This window comes from Amphiprion ocellaris, chromosome 21 (assembly GCF_022539595.1).
Source record: "Amphiprion ocellaris isolate individual 3 ecotype Okinawa chromosome 21, ASM2253959v1, whole genome shotgun sequence".
Classification (NCBI taxonomy): Eukaryota; Metazoa; Chordata; class Actinopteri; family Pomacentridae; genus Amphiprion; species Amphiprion ocellaris.
In genome coordinates, this window is record NC_072786.1 from 6,946,553 (window position 1) to 6,959,491 (window position 12,939).

At 39.1% G+C, this 12,939-nt stretch overlaps 1 protein-coding gene across 5 annotated transcripts in view; it reads right to left on the reverse strand.

The window, feature by feature from the left end:
- grm8a (glutamate receptor, metabotropic 8a) overlaps positions 1–12,939 on the reverse strand; it is a 379,646-nt gene that overhangs the window by 175,310 nt on the left and 191,397 nt on the right. The gene's annotated exons all lie outside the window — the stretch shown is intronic.

The window sequence follows — 12,939 nt, forward strand, 5'->3', positions numbered from 1 at the left end:
GTGTGTGTGTGTGTGCGCGTGTGTGTGTGTGTGTGTGTGTGTGTGTGTGTGTGTGTGTGTGTGTGTGTGTGTGTGTGTGTGTGTGTGTGTGTGTGTGCGTGTGTGTGTGTGTGTGCGTTCAGGGTGGGGTGGCAGGTCTGTCTTCACCACAGGAGTCAGGGAGTCTTGCTGAAATCAGCACTTGCTCTGGTCTGAGAGGAGACAGGTGGACAACTAATGCCTGGAGCTCGATGTCTGTGCTATAGATGTGTGGATAAGAGAACGATATAGAATCTGTTTCAGGTTTGAAATCCATGAAAATCCATTAAAAGCTTTTATGTTTTTTTTAGCTTTAGAAGTGTCTGTTTCATCTCTCTGTCATTGCTCTCAGATTAACTTCCCACTGGTAGCAGCATAGCATTAATCAGACTTACGTGCTGATAAGTAGTCATCTTCATCTGCATGCACTGATTGACAGTCACATGAGACTTGACATTCAGGAAACATTTTAATCTGAAAATATGTACATTTTTCTACCAGCCTCCTCCCTGAGGTTGTCCAATATTACTTCCATAAACTGCCAACAGACTAAACCTATCACTTGATGAACATCTGCTTATCGACAGACACTACAATTTACTGATCTCCCATAAACGCCTCACATACAGGCTACAGTAGAAGCTAGCTAGCTACACGGGAGATACACAGAGAAGCCTCTAGTCTTCACTCAATCACTGCAGCGCAGCAGCTCAGACATTTGACAAAAAATATTGTTAAAAAGAGTTAAATAAGGTGTTCTAATGTCTGATTATCCCATGTTGAAACCAAATGATTACATCAACATGGTCTGTTTTGTGTGCATAGCGGTGCAAATGTCGATCATGGTCAGTTAATTATGGAAAGCCAAAGTCGTGAATAATATTTGCAGCACAAATACTGCGTAAGAAATTGTGATTGAATGCAGTACTTTCTCTTCTTCACTGGCTCAGTTAATACCTCCGGACCTACACTCCAATCATTAGCAGTGTCTGAATCGGAACCTCGTCCTCTCCATCAGCTCCACAGCTTACCTGTGAATACTGCAGGAGCACCATAATAAAGCTGCAACTAATGAGTATTTCCATTGACCATTAATCTGTCGATAAGCTTCTCAATTAGCTGATTAGCTGTTTGGTCTGTAAAATGTCACAACATGATGTAAAATGTCAATCAGTGTTTCATAAAGCCCAAGATGACACCTTTAAAAAGTCTCATAATCTGAAGATATTCACCTTACTATCATAGAGTAGCAAAGAAACTAGAAAATATTCACATTTAAGAGACCGGAATCGGATTTTTCTTCAAAAATAATCACTGAAACCAAATAACTGATTCAAAACAGTTGCAAATCCACTTAATAGCTGACAGCTAATCCTATAATGGTTGTAGCTCTACACCATAACCATGCACCACGCGATCAAATTACATTTTTACAAGCACTCGCCGTCTAAATCCCAGTTTGCAAAAACACAGCAATGGGAAATGTTATTGGTAGATCCCAAATTTATCTAAGTATAAAACATGACATGTACTACTAATGTCGTGCGTATTTGTTTAAGTACAGATGGATGAGCACGTTCCCGACCTAACATTGTAACCTCAGATGGTACACAGGGAGCTGTGTAGTCTCTCAGATGAACTGTATATTATCAGCACTGCAGTGAGAGCTGACTAGTGCAACTGGAGACAAGTTCTGAGAGTCTTCAGGCTGCAGACAAGTCAGTTAATGTCTCCATTGAGTCATCTGACCTTCCGGCACCTGTCACGCATCACCAATACTTCCAATCAATCAGTTTAATCCCACCGGCTTTCTGCTGGCTGGTGGGAGTCCGGGTGTGGAACCGGGTGGGGCAGAAGAGAGGAAATAGCTGGCGAGGAGCGAAAAAAGAAAAAAAAAACGATGGACTGAAGGGTTAGAGGATGAGAAGTACGGTAGATGGAGAACGGGAAAAGATAAGACGAAAAGGAGAGGAACCAGAAGGTGAGAAGGAGGAAATGGAAAAGGACGGGAAGATGAAAAGATGTAGAGTATAAGGCGAGGGAGGAGAGAGATAAGCAAGGGATGATTGGATGTCAGACTGCAGATAAAAAGCACAAGGTCAGTGTTAAGCTCAGAGATCACAACGAGAGAACATGCCCACTTCTCTCTGTCTGCCGCTCTCTATTCCCGCCTCTCTCTCCCTTCTTTATGTGACTTCTGAGTGTCGATCTCTCTTTCTTCGGCTCTACTGTTGCAGCATTCTCCCTCTATCCCTCAGAGAAGAATTTTCTTTCATTTTTCTGGCACCCCCCTCCCGTTTCTCTCTCCGACACACACTATCTGACAGTAATCAGACATCCAATTACAGCAGTGCCCTCAGACTAGGTCTCTGTGCGTGCATATGTCTGTGTGTGTTTATATGTGTTTGCTTCTTTGCTGTTTTTCTTTTTTCTGAACACACACCAGTACAGCATCAGATTCCCGCTGATGCCCGTTACTCCCCAGGCTGGGATGCCCTGCTGTCCTCCAGCCCAAGTCTTTGCTGAGGGATGAAAGATCTGACATGTAAATACACACACACACATAACACACACACACACATAAACCCACAAATACACTGCAGCCATAGAAGAATATTATGTGTCCAACAGAAAAAAAGCATGTAGAAAGAGGGAGATAACAGACACTCACATACAGAAAAACAACACATGATCAAAGCCTATATACATTTTGAAGGCAATTACACACACTGAGAATTAATCAGACTCTATTTGCTTTTTCAATCTTCTATAAGAGTCACTGTAGTGTCACACTCCCAACAGTGGAATTAATGAAGGCTAAATTAAACATGGCATGGGATTTATGGTGCACTTTCTGACAACCAAACACAAAAAGATTGGAAAAAAATAGGAAAAAAATACATTAATACATTAAAACTGTCATCCAAATTTTGCAGTATTAAAACCACCTGCTGAATATTGTGTAGATCCCATTGAGCCACCAAAACAGCTCTGAGCTGGAGTCCACAGATCTCTGAAAGTGTTCTGTGGCGTCAAGTCCATACCTCGATCTCCCCTCATCTTCTTCAAACCAGTCCTGAACAAATTCTGTACGGCAGGTAGCATCATCTTGCTTAAAGAGGCCATAAGGAAATACCGCTTCCTCAAAAAAAAATTGCTAATCGTCTAAAACCATGTTTAGGTAGGTGCCAAAGAAACATCTATATGGACCAGGACCCAACGTTCCCAGAAGAACTTGCAAAGGGCATCACACTGCCTCCATTAGTGTGCCTTGTTCACATAATGCATCCTGCTGCCACCTTTTGTCCAGGTAAACAACATACAAGAAACTGGATATACACATAATATAGAGATGGATGGATGGATGGATGGATACTATATTCATCCTCTTAGGGAAATTCAAGGGATCCAGTTGCTCACACATGTTAATTTTCATTTACATTCAAGAAAACAAGCAAACCAATGTACAAAAGTACGTACAATTAAGGTGCAAATCGGCCTGGTCGAAGAAATAAGGTGTCAAAACTGCTGGTTTCTATAATATTCAGCTCTACATCCGCATAAGTGAACCTTGGGCACAGTGGACCTCGTCACCGAATCACCAGTTGTCCTTCCCTGAGCCACTTTTCATAGGTATTAACCACTGGAAACACCTCACCAGACCTGCTATTTTAGAGACACTCTGTCCCAGTCATCTAGCCATTACAGTTCGGCCATTGTCAAAGTTCCTCATATTCCCTCAATTGCCCATTTTTCCGACTTCCAGCACTTCAAGAACTGACTGTTCACTTGCTCCCTAATCTATCCCAACTGATGATAAGTGCTGCTTTAACAAGATAATCAATCTTGTTTACTTTACCTGTGGGTGGTAATGTTATGGTGGCGGTGCGAATACATTTGTTTACCACTTTTAATATTACTCATCACTTGAAGCCAGACATCATTGCATTGAGACACATTTTGCTGACAATAAAATAAAGCAATCTAGAGGGTGATAATAAAGGTTAAGGACACATGGGTCGTTGGATGAAGAGGGGTCTGTCTCAGCTATGTGGAAATGATGCTGCTGACACACCTGTGGGAGAAGTCTAGTCTTATTTTATTTTTTTTTTTTTTATTCGAAAAGTACTGCTATGAACCAAAATGCAATCACATTTGGTTAGCAAATGTTCTAAAGAGATGAAGTGCTTTCCAACAGCAGTATTCCCTTTATACAGTAGCAGTTAAAACATTTCTTGCAAATCTCAACTTAAACATTAATGTAATCAATTCAAATAAAACCAAAGTTATTTGCCATGGCAAAGGCTTTAATGTTTTATCTAGTCTGTTAAACAAGTTACCCTCAGAGTCCAGAGCTATGATCATAACATTACAGCAGGAACCTTCTCAGTAACAGCAAGTTAACCTTCATACATCTGTATTCTTACTTTTCTTTCTGAACAGGTACCAGCAGAAACATTTTCCTTTTGTCAGCGAGCAGCATCAACAGTTCAGTAGCAGGAGAAGTGGTCGAGCACAAAAAAAGTACACAGCAGGGATTGACTGTGCAGAAGATTTTTTAGTCTGTGAAGTCCACTTCTGTCGGAGAATCTCAGACACACACACACACACACACACACACACACACACACACACAAAAAAAAAAGCCTTCCATGATGCAGGTTGAGGCTCATACGTGTTGTCATAAATTGCGATCCTAAGAATGTTCATTTGTGCGCAACAGAACTTTATTTCAGAGCAACCAAACACGGACGGGACAAACAATCTAATTGTTGAAGTGAAGTACGTTCACATCAACAATTGGTTGTGCACTCAAGTTTTTACTCAAAGCACACACTGCTGGCAAATCAAATGTACCATGCATTTTAATGCAATTATAACTTCACTATACATAGTTCAAACTATTTAAAGATTTTCAACTTTTTGTATATAATACCTATTTATTTTGCTAGAGTTTCAAGTGTCAGATTTTATCTCCTCTAGTATATTGCTTTATCTAGTAGTCTACTGTGGGCTACATAAGGCTGCTTATTACTCAATTCTAGACAACATTGAAGTTGCTTGAAAGAAGGAGAAACATAGAGCTTGGGCTTTTTTTTTTTTTTTTTTTTTTTTTAATAAAGAGATACTATATACAGTACCTAATGGAGCATAAACTCTTCATCATTTAAATACAAATAATCAGGCAAAATATTTGATCATCCTAATGGTTCCCACAAAAAAAATACTCCAAACACAAACTTATATTATCAATCATCCCCACAATAAGCAGCAACCCACCGATCATCCCTTCAGGATATAACACAAAAAAGCCCATAAACCTAAACCACAGCACTTGAGTACGCACACAAACACAAGCATTCTGCATTTAACGGTTTATCCATCTTTATCTCTGCCAAATCAACAGAATCAGTCACCCAGCAGAGCACAAAGAGACGTCTGTGAAATGAAAATTGTGCATCAGATTGTTAATGGAGCCATTTGTAAGTGACAATTACAGCGTTAAACTAAACACACATGCGCGCGTGCATTAAATATTTAATAGCGACTTCATCGATAAGTCAACACGGCTCAGACAGCTGGCCGATCAGCCAGCCCACAGAAACTTCAGGCTGTAATTTGTTGCTGTTAGAATCTGCGAGGGAACAGAATATACGGATGGCATTATGGTTTTTTGAATAGCAATGACCACACAGGGCGACTGCTGCTGATAGCATCTGCGTGGGAAAACATGATGTCTGAATGGGAATAGAAATGAAAAGCGCGGCTGTCCATGAATGCATTACGACTTGTGTATTTGCCTGTGTTTGTGTACGTGCACGTCTGCATGTGTGTGTTGACGCAACAGGCCGTCGCACCTGACACTGACAGAGACTATTGTGTGCTATTCTAATGCAGTTTCCTCCAGTTAGATGGGAGTTGACAGTAACACAGTGTGAGCTTTTCAAATATTGGCTGTATGCATGGCTACGCACAAAAGGTTTGGGGACCCTGGGAAAATTATACAGCTGGTTGATTTTTGAGGTGAAAAGAAGCAAACACAACCGCTGCAGAAAACAATGAAAAACAACCCCATGAACCCCAAAACCCAACAGCAAGCTTAAAAGGCATGTTATCTTTAAAAATAATCATCAAACGTACAGGAGTAAGCTACAGCCAGGTAACATTACAGGAGTGGGCTGAGTAGACAGGTAAGTTTATAACGATGTTGTGAAATTAACAATGACTCAACACGTCTCCGGTTTCAGTTTAACTCTCTTTGCCATGATGAGAGACGCCTGCTTCGTTGCTTCTCATTTACATCGTATTTCTGAAGTTGTGCTAACCTAGCTTAAGTTACTCCCTGTCTGTTTATGTAGTAATAACATCGCTGCAGTTATGCCAACCTAGCACAGCATTAGCTAATGGCTTAAAAGCCAGTAAGTAACTGCAGAAATAGCGTAAGTGTAAAAATATTTGAGATTACAGAACAACCGTTCTTCTCTCTGTCAGCTGCATGTTGAAGCGTATTTAAGGAGGCCCGACAAGTTAAAATGATGAACATTACTGTGTGTCTTCAGCTACCATCATGATGTCACTCTTTTACTTTGTCAGAAAATACTAGAATGTGACACAGGCTGGAACAGCAACTTACTGTGTTGTTATGGAGGAACATTAGTGTTGGACTATTTGTAACCATTATATATTTAAAAAGCCCTATTCTGTCAAAGATGACATGTTTTGACATCTGAGAAAGGCGTGTCTGGTTTTTATTTTGGTTCATATGAGTCATGACTTCATGGCAAAGAAAATAATGGAGTAAATAAAATATGATGTAACCTTAAAGGGCATCACCAAAAAAAGAAGTTATTTTATTTATTGTATATTTGTTAAAATGAATCGGCTGATTAATCGGATATTGGAATTTTTCTCTGCCGAATATCAGAATCAGCATCAGCCTCAAAAAATCCATATCTACCAGGCCCTAATTAAAACCACTTCATTCTACACATCTCATTCAAAATTTTAGCAAAAATAAACTGTCTATGCTCCTTGGAAACAAAGTCATACAATCATTTTGCAGTATACCTGTCTGTTCCACAAGGACATCTTAACTCTGTGATTGCCAAAAACCACCTCTGAGCTTAAAAAAAAAAACTTATAAAAAATCTGAAAAAACAAACAAAAAAATAAAGCACATCCAGAAATTTTAAAAACAGAAACAATCGCCAGTTATTAAACTTTCTGACAGACTTTAAACCACTCATCATGCAGTTTCATCAGAAAAGCAAACTGGATCTAATCGGAAAAATTGTGACATTTCAAGAAAATGTCGGTAAAGACTCAGCTGCAATCAACAATCAGGTGATAAAAAGTTAGAGAGAACTGGGCTGAACTGCTGGCTGTGTTTATATGACAAGAGAGATGACAAAGATGGAAACAAATTAAAATGTAATTCTTATGTTAATTTCAATAACAATAGTATGCCGAGCCAACATGTTTTTCCGGTACTGACCCAGCATCAGTTCTTTTTAATAATTCATAGCATTGCAACTTTGCTTTACCGCACAAAAGACATGTTGGACTTCTCTCTACTTCTAGCCATGGTTGTGCTGCTTCCGTAGAGGTGCAGGGCTTTACATTGCAGTGTAAAATGAACCCACAGTGAGGAAAAATGTCAAAGAAGCAAAAAATCGCCTGGAAACTGTTTGGGGCTCAGAGGGTTAAATATAAATGAACCATCACGTTTTAACTTCATGAACTTAAAAAGTGAAAAAGCGTGAGCTGCAAAGCATAGCGACCAACTTCTGTCCAGCTTGTCACTTTAATGGTTGCCTGCCCACACTCTAAATGCCCCATACTTCATGCTGTCCTCTTAATTTATCCAATTGCGCATGAAACCACGAGGTTTTGCTGCCAAATCCTCTTTATCTTTGGAGTACTGGAAGACTTCCATTAAAAAAATGTGACATTTACAATCGATACGTCTACTTAAAAGAAGCTTACCACAATGAACAATGAAATAGGACAGATAAGGCACAGCTTTTATACACTCTTCATGGATCATTATTTGCTTTAAAGTGGTGGAATCGATATATTAGCAAATTGAATTCTACAGAAGCTTCATCTATTTGTTAGGCAATGGTCATTTTTAGTAATGTTTTCATCTTAAAATACCAAATTCAGCAGCATTCACATTCAGTACAGCTCTGTTTTCTTCACAGCAAACAAAGAACGTCTCACTCTTTGGCCAGGTGCTGTGGAATGCACTATTGCTTTGGCCAACAATGTCCCATGCATAGATTTCACCAGATCAATATGTCTTGCACATGAAGTATTCTTCAGGTATTGACGCACACTCTGTTGGCCTCAGGGCTCTGCTTCTTGCAGTATTAATGGACGCGGAGCTTACTGCCAAAAGCTTAGACGACAAGGTGGAAAAAGAAAGGGGGAAAGCGCTACAGCAGCTGCTATGTAGACACATGCGAGTCAAAGGGCTCCATTTTCATGACAGAGCATCCAGGGGCTTTAGGTCGGTGAAGTGACATTTTCGACGGACGCACAGAGGTTTTAACTGCCGACTGCAAGCATCTGATATTTGGGTGACTTGTCCTGAACTTGACTTGAGTTAAGTAGGTGGAGCGGTGCAGCAGGGTGTGTTGATAGTGGCGAAAATGCAGCAGAGCAATTTAGTGGTGAGGATTATGGTGATTGGAGCTTGCACCGCGTACCTGCTCAGGCCGTTTTACAAGCGTGCCGAACAAAGTGCAGGGAATGTAATGTGGTTTTTTTTTTTTTTTTTTTTTTACAATTACAATCCAACACCACTGCAAGCTGCATTAAAATTAGATTGCAAAAATAATTGCTTCAGGGGATCAAAAAAAGAGATTTGATTACTTCAGTTAACCCTCTGAATCTTAAACAGTTTCTGATACATTTTGACTCCTTGTGTGCTCATTTTCCACTGTAAAATGAAGCAATGTGCCGACATGGGAACAACACAACTATGATTTAGAATAAAGAGGATTAAAAAATGTTTTGTGAAGTTTAACAGAGCTACAATGCCATACAGCTGTCTACTCTGTGGAAACACTGCCTGCAGTTCAGTCAAAAAATCCCCCAATTACTGTCATACAATTGTCAGTCACAGCTGAGTCACAAACGCCCTTCCAGCTACACAAAACATCAACTTTTTTGTGTTAGTAGATAATTTTGTAAAAGCAAATGATTCCCTTTTGGCAAATTTCTAAACAAAACATGTAGAATAAAGTGATTTTGATGAAATATCACAATTTCAAGCTTATATTTGGCACTTTTGAGTAGCTCAAGGACCATGTACAGTTTTTTTTTTTTTAAAAAAGATTTTGATTAAATATCACAAATTCAAGCTTTGATATGGCCGTCTTTAAAATGCCGGTCTTTAAAAGTTTGATAAATTGAGTAAATTTGGTGATAGTGTAAAGACTACACGCCTTTCAACTCCCCTATTTTGGATTTCCGAGTCTAGAGGGTGACAGAATAACCCCCTTGAGATGCATCATCTCATTTTTGAGGAAGGCACATAACAGGAAACACACAAAACCTACATGAAGAATTAATAGAGTAGCTATTTTATTTGAATATTTCACAGCGACATTGCTTTCTACTTCTTTCCTGGACAGATATCAACAGCTTGGTGCGTGTCTCTCTTCTATCTTGCCTCTTCATCCACCCCTCCTTACATGCGATCGGTATCCCGCTGTGCATCTCCTGCCTCCCTTCAACCCTCCCACCGCATGCATCATCCCGTCTTCCCTCCGCGTTGCCTACAAGTCTGTGTACAAGATCTTTTGTTTCGGGATCTATCCATCTCTGCTCTGACTTTGCGTTTCTACTCTCAGCAGCAGGCTTTGTTGTTCACCTCCTCTCTGTTTGGCCCTTCCTCCCAACCGATCCTCCCTCTGTGCTCCCAGTGAGCAGTATCAGCAGCGTGTGGCTTGTCTTTACTCATCTCAATTACAAATTGCGTCAACAGTAAAGGATAGGGAGACTCAAACAGACACTGTTTGGTTGATCTATCTAATCGTGGCCTTTGTAATGCATACATCATACAGAAAACATAACTTCGATCGCAGCTACCTTTTGTAAACATACAGTCTATTATAGCAAGATTTAAAAGGTGTATTGAGTGATAAAGTTATAAAAGCTTTAACTAAAAGGACAATTTGACAAAATACAGTAAACAGACAGCATGCACACACTCTTTTAGCATTTGCTGAACTTTGGTTTGTCCGCTCAGTGATACATCATTTGATTAGATGGGTCTGTGAAGCGTGAATGTGGACGACAAGGTTTGTGGAATAAAGGACAGGTCCGCTGGCATTTACTAAGCACTTAATAAGGTGAGTGTGTCACAGACAAACAGGTAGACAGGACACAAATACACTCTGGGTGAATAGCCATGCACAAAAACACACAATGGCCAATGGATGCCGTACACAGAAAGGTATTTAGACAAAAAGAGATACAGATAAGCACACATGAATGCAGTGTTTCATACTTCCAACTGCTGCCAGTCGAGCATGTTGGCTGAAAAAGCAGGGGCTCGGTGATGGAGTTAGTTTAGTTAGGAGAAAACTTAAAACAGCTTGATTAAACCTTGACTAAACCTGATGAATGAGAACTTCAGCACCTCTTTTCATGATGTGAATAATTCAGTCATTCATTCAACTTCTATTCTAACTTGCATTAAAGCTTCATTTACAATATAGCAGAGTAAAATCTAATGTTGTCATGGAAATGAAAAATCCAATTATGCAGTGTTAAAAATTACCTTTGTTATTTGAGGATATTGAGCCAACTTTTTTTTTTTTTTTTTTTTTTTTAAAGTTCCACCAGCTGGTAGTTTCCTTGGAGACCAGGGAAAAAACATTGCTGTACCTGCAGATTTCAAACACACCTGCCTTCACACAAACACACACACTATTAGATTTCTTATTTGAGAGAGGAAAAGCAGATCAATTTCGTTTTTCTCCTGGGTTACTAAAAAATCTCCAGGATCTTTCTATCTATCCGTCTCACTGTGTATAAGATAGAATAAAAGGTTTGTATATACGAAACACAAATCACAGCTCAGACCTGGGAAGCATTAACAGGACATGCATAAAAACATAAGGGCAGCGTAGGCAGAGATGGCCATTGGGGTTGGGAATGTAAAGAAGTGTTTTTGTCTTTGTGGTGTGTTGAATAAGATAAATAACAGTTTAGCTGACTTCTCCATTTAGTCCAGTCAGACAACGTGTCAGACTTTTTGTCACTGAAATACCGTCACCTATGAACAGAGCAAGATCAAATAGTAAAATAGGTGTCTAGAAAAAACTCAAAACTGTACAAATGAATGAAAACAATGGCAAATATCTGTAAAATAATGATTTTTTCCTGATTAAAATATAGTAAAAAGTATAATTTTACCATCACACATTGTAAAAAAAAAAGAATTATTATATTTTTTGATGTGAACATTATGTACAGTTTGGGTTTTTTTATTAGTTTTTTTATTTTTACTGTCAACGTAAAATTGTACTGTTTTCTGTGATTTTACTATTTTCCATATACATGTACATATTAGCTGTAATTTAACATAACAGGAAAAAAATGTAAAATAACTGTATAAATAATGGGAAATATCTATATTTTTTATTTCTATTTTTGCTGATTTAAATGAGGTTTAAAAAGTGCAATCTTATGGTTCAACACCATAAGAGAATTTATAAAAAATACCACCAATTTTCTTGTGGACAATAAGTACAGTTTTTGTGTGTTTTTTAACAGATAACACATAAATAAAAGATTATTTGTATGATTGTTCTAGTTTATTATCTGTAACTTAACAAAGTAGGTAAAATCTGTAAATTAAAGGTGATTTGATCAAAAATTGCAGGTAAAAGAACCTTCATTTTTAACAATGTAGTGATACATTAGTTTGAATCTAAACATAAATTTAGATACGATCTACTCTTGCCTGTCTTTCCTTCACTGCTTGCTGACCCACACAATAAGCTTTCTATATGCCACTGGCTACATAAAATGTGGACCCATGCATTGCATTTTCTATTTTTGCCCTTGCATTTCAGCTTGAGTTGTGAGTGCAGTTGTACATTTCAAGTTTGTGAAGGACTGCAGTGGCTGCTCCTCCAGTTTGATGCAGGTGAAGTGGTAGGAACCAAAACCGTGGATGTTGCTTTCTTCTGGTAAACTTTTGGGAAACTCAGTGATAATGTCCCATATTTCTAACAGAATCCATTGCTCCCATTGGTCAGTGACTTTACTTGTGTCACTTTAAAGCTGAAATCAGTTTAACTGAGTACCTACCCACAGTACTGCGCAGGCTTTGGTTGTTCTATCGCTGCTCGTCCCTTCCTGTGTGTGCTGGGTTTAACTGTCTCTAGCTAGTGAGGATGATATATCGCCAATATAACATTTTCAAGTGCTTGCAAGTCATTTATTGTTGGTCTAACCTTTGATAGATTTGATTAATTTTCCTCCTTGCTCTGTTTTTAGTGGATTAATCACCGTGTTGTGCGTTCCTTTCGACACTTAATGTCGACCTTTCGCTGCTACAACATCTTGGAGGGAGTTGATTAACTAATTTGTCAGTTGGTGTACTGTATAGTTTTGTGAATCCACTTTTGCTACCGTGCTAATTTTTTGGTTCATTTGCTGTTGCAGTAAAACCTTCACAGACCAGCAACTGTTTCCAGCCTTTATCAGAGATGTGCTTAGCAGGCTGCACCTACACAAGTAGTGAGGGCAGAGTTAGCTGCATGACGTCCATACATACTGTAAGTTTGAGCACTTTATGTGAGAGAGATGGGGTTAAGGGGGTTTCTTTTTTCCTCTGTTTCCATTAAAAACATCAAAAGTGATGCGTCTCTCTCTGCTGGACGACCTCTGACCCTGTAA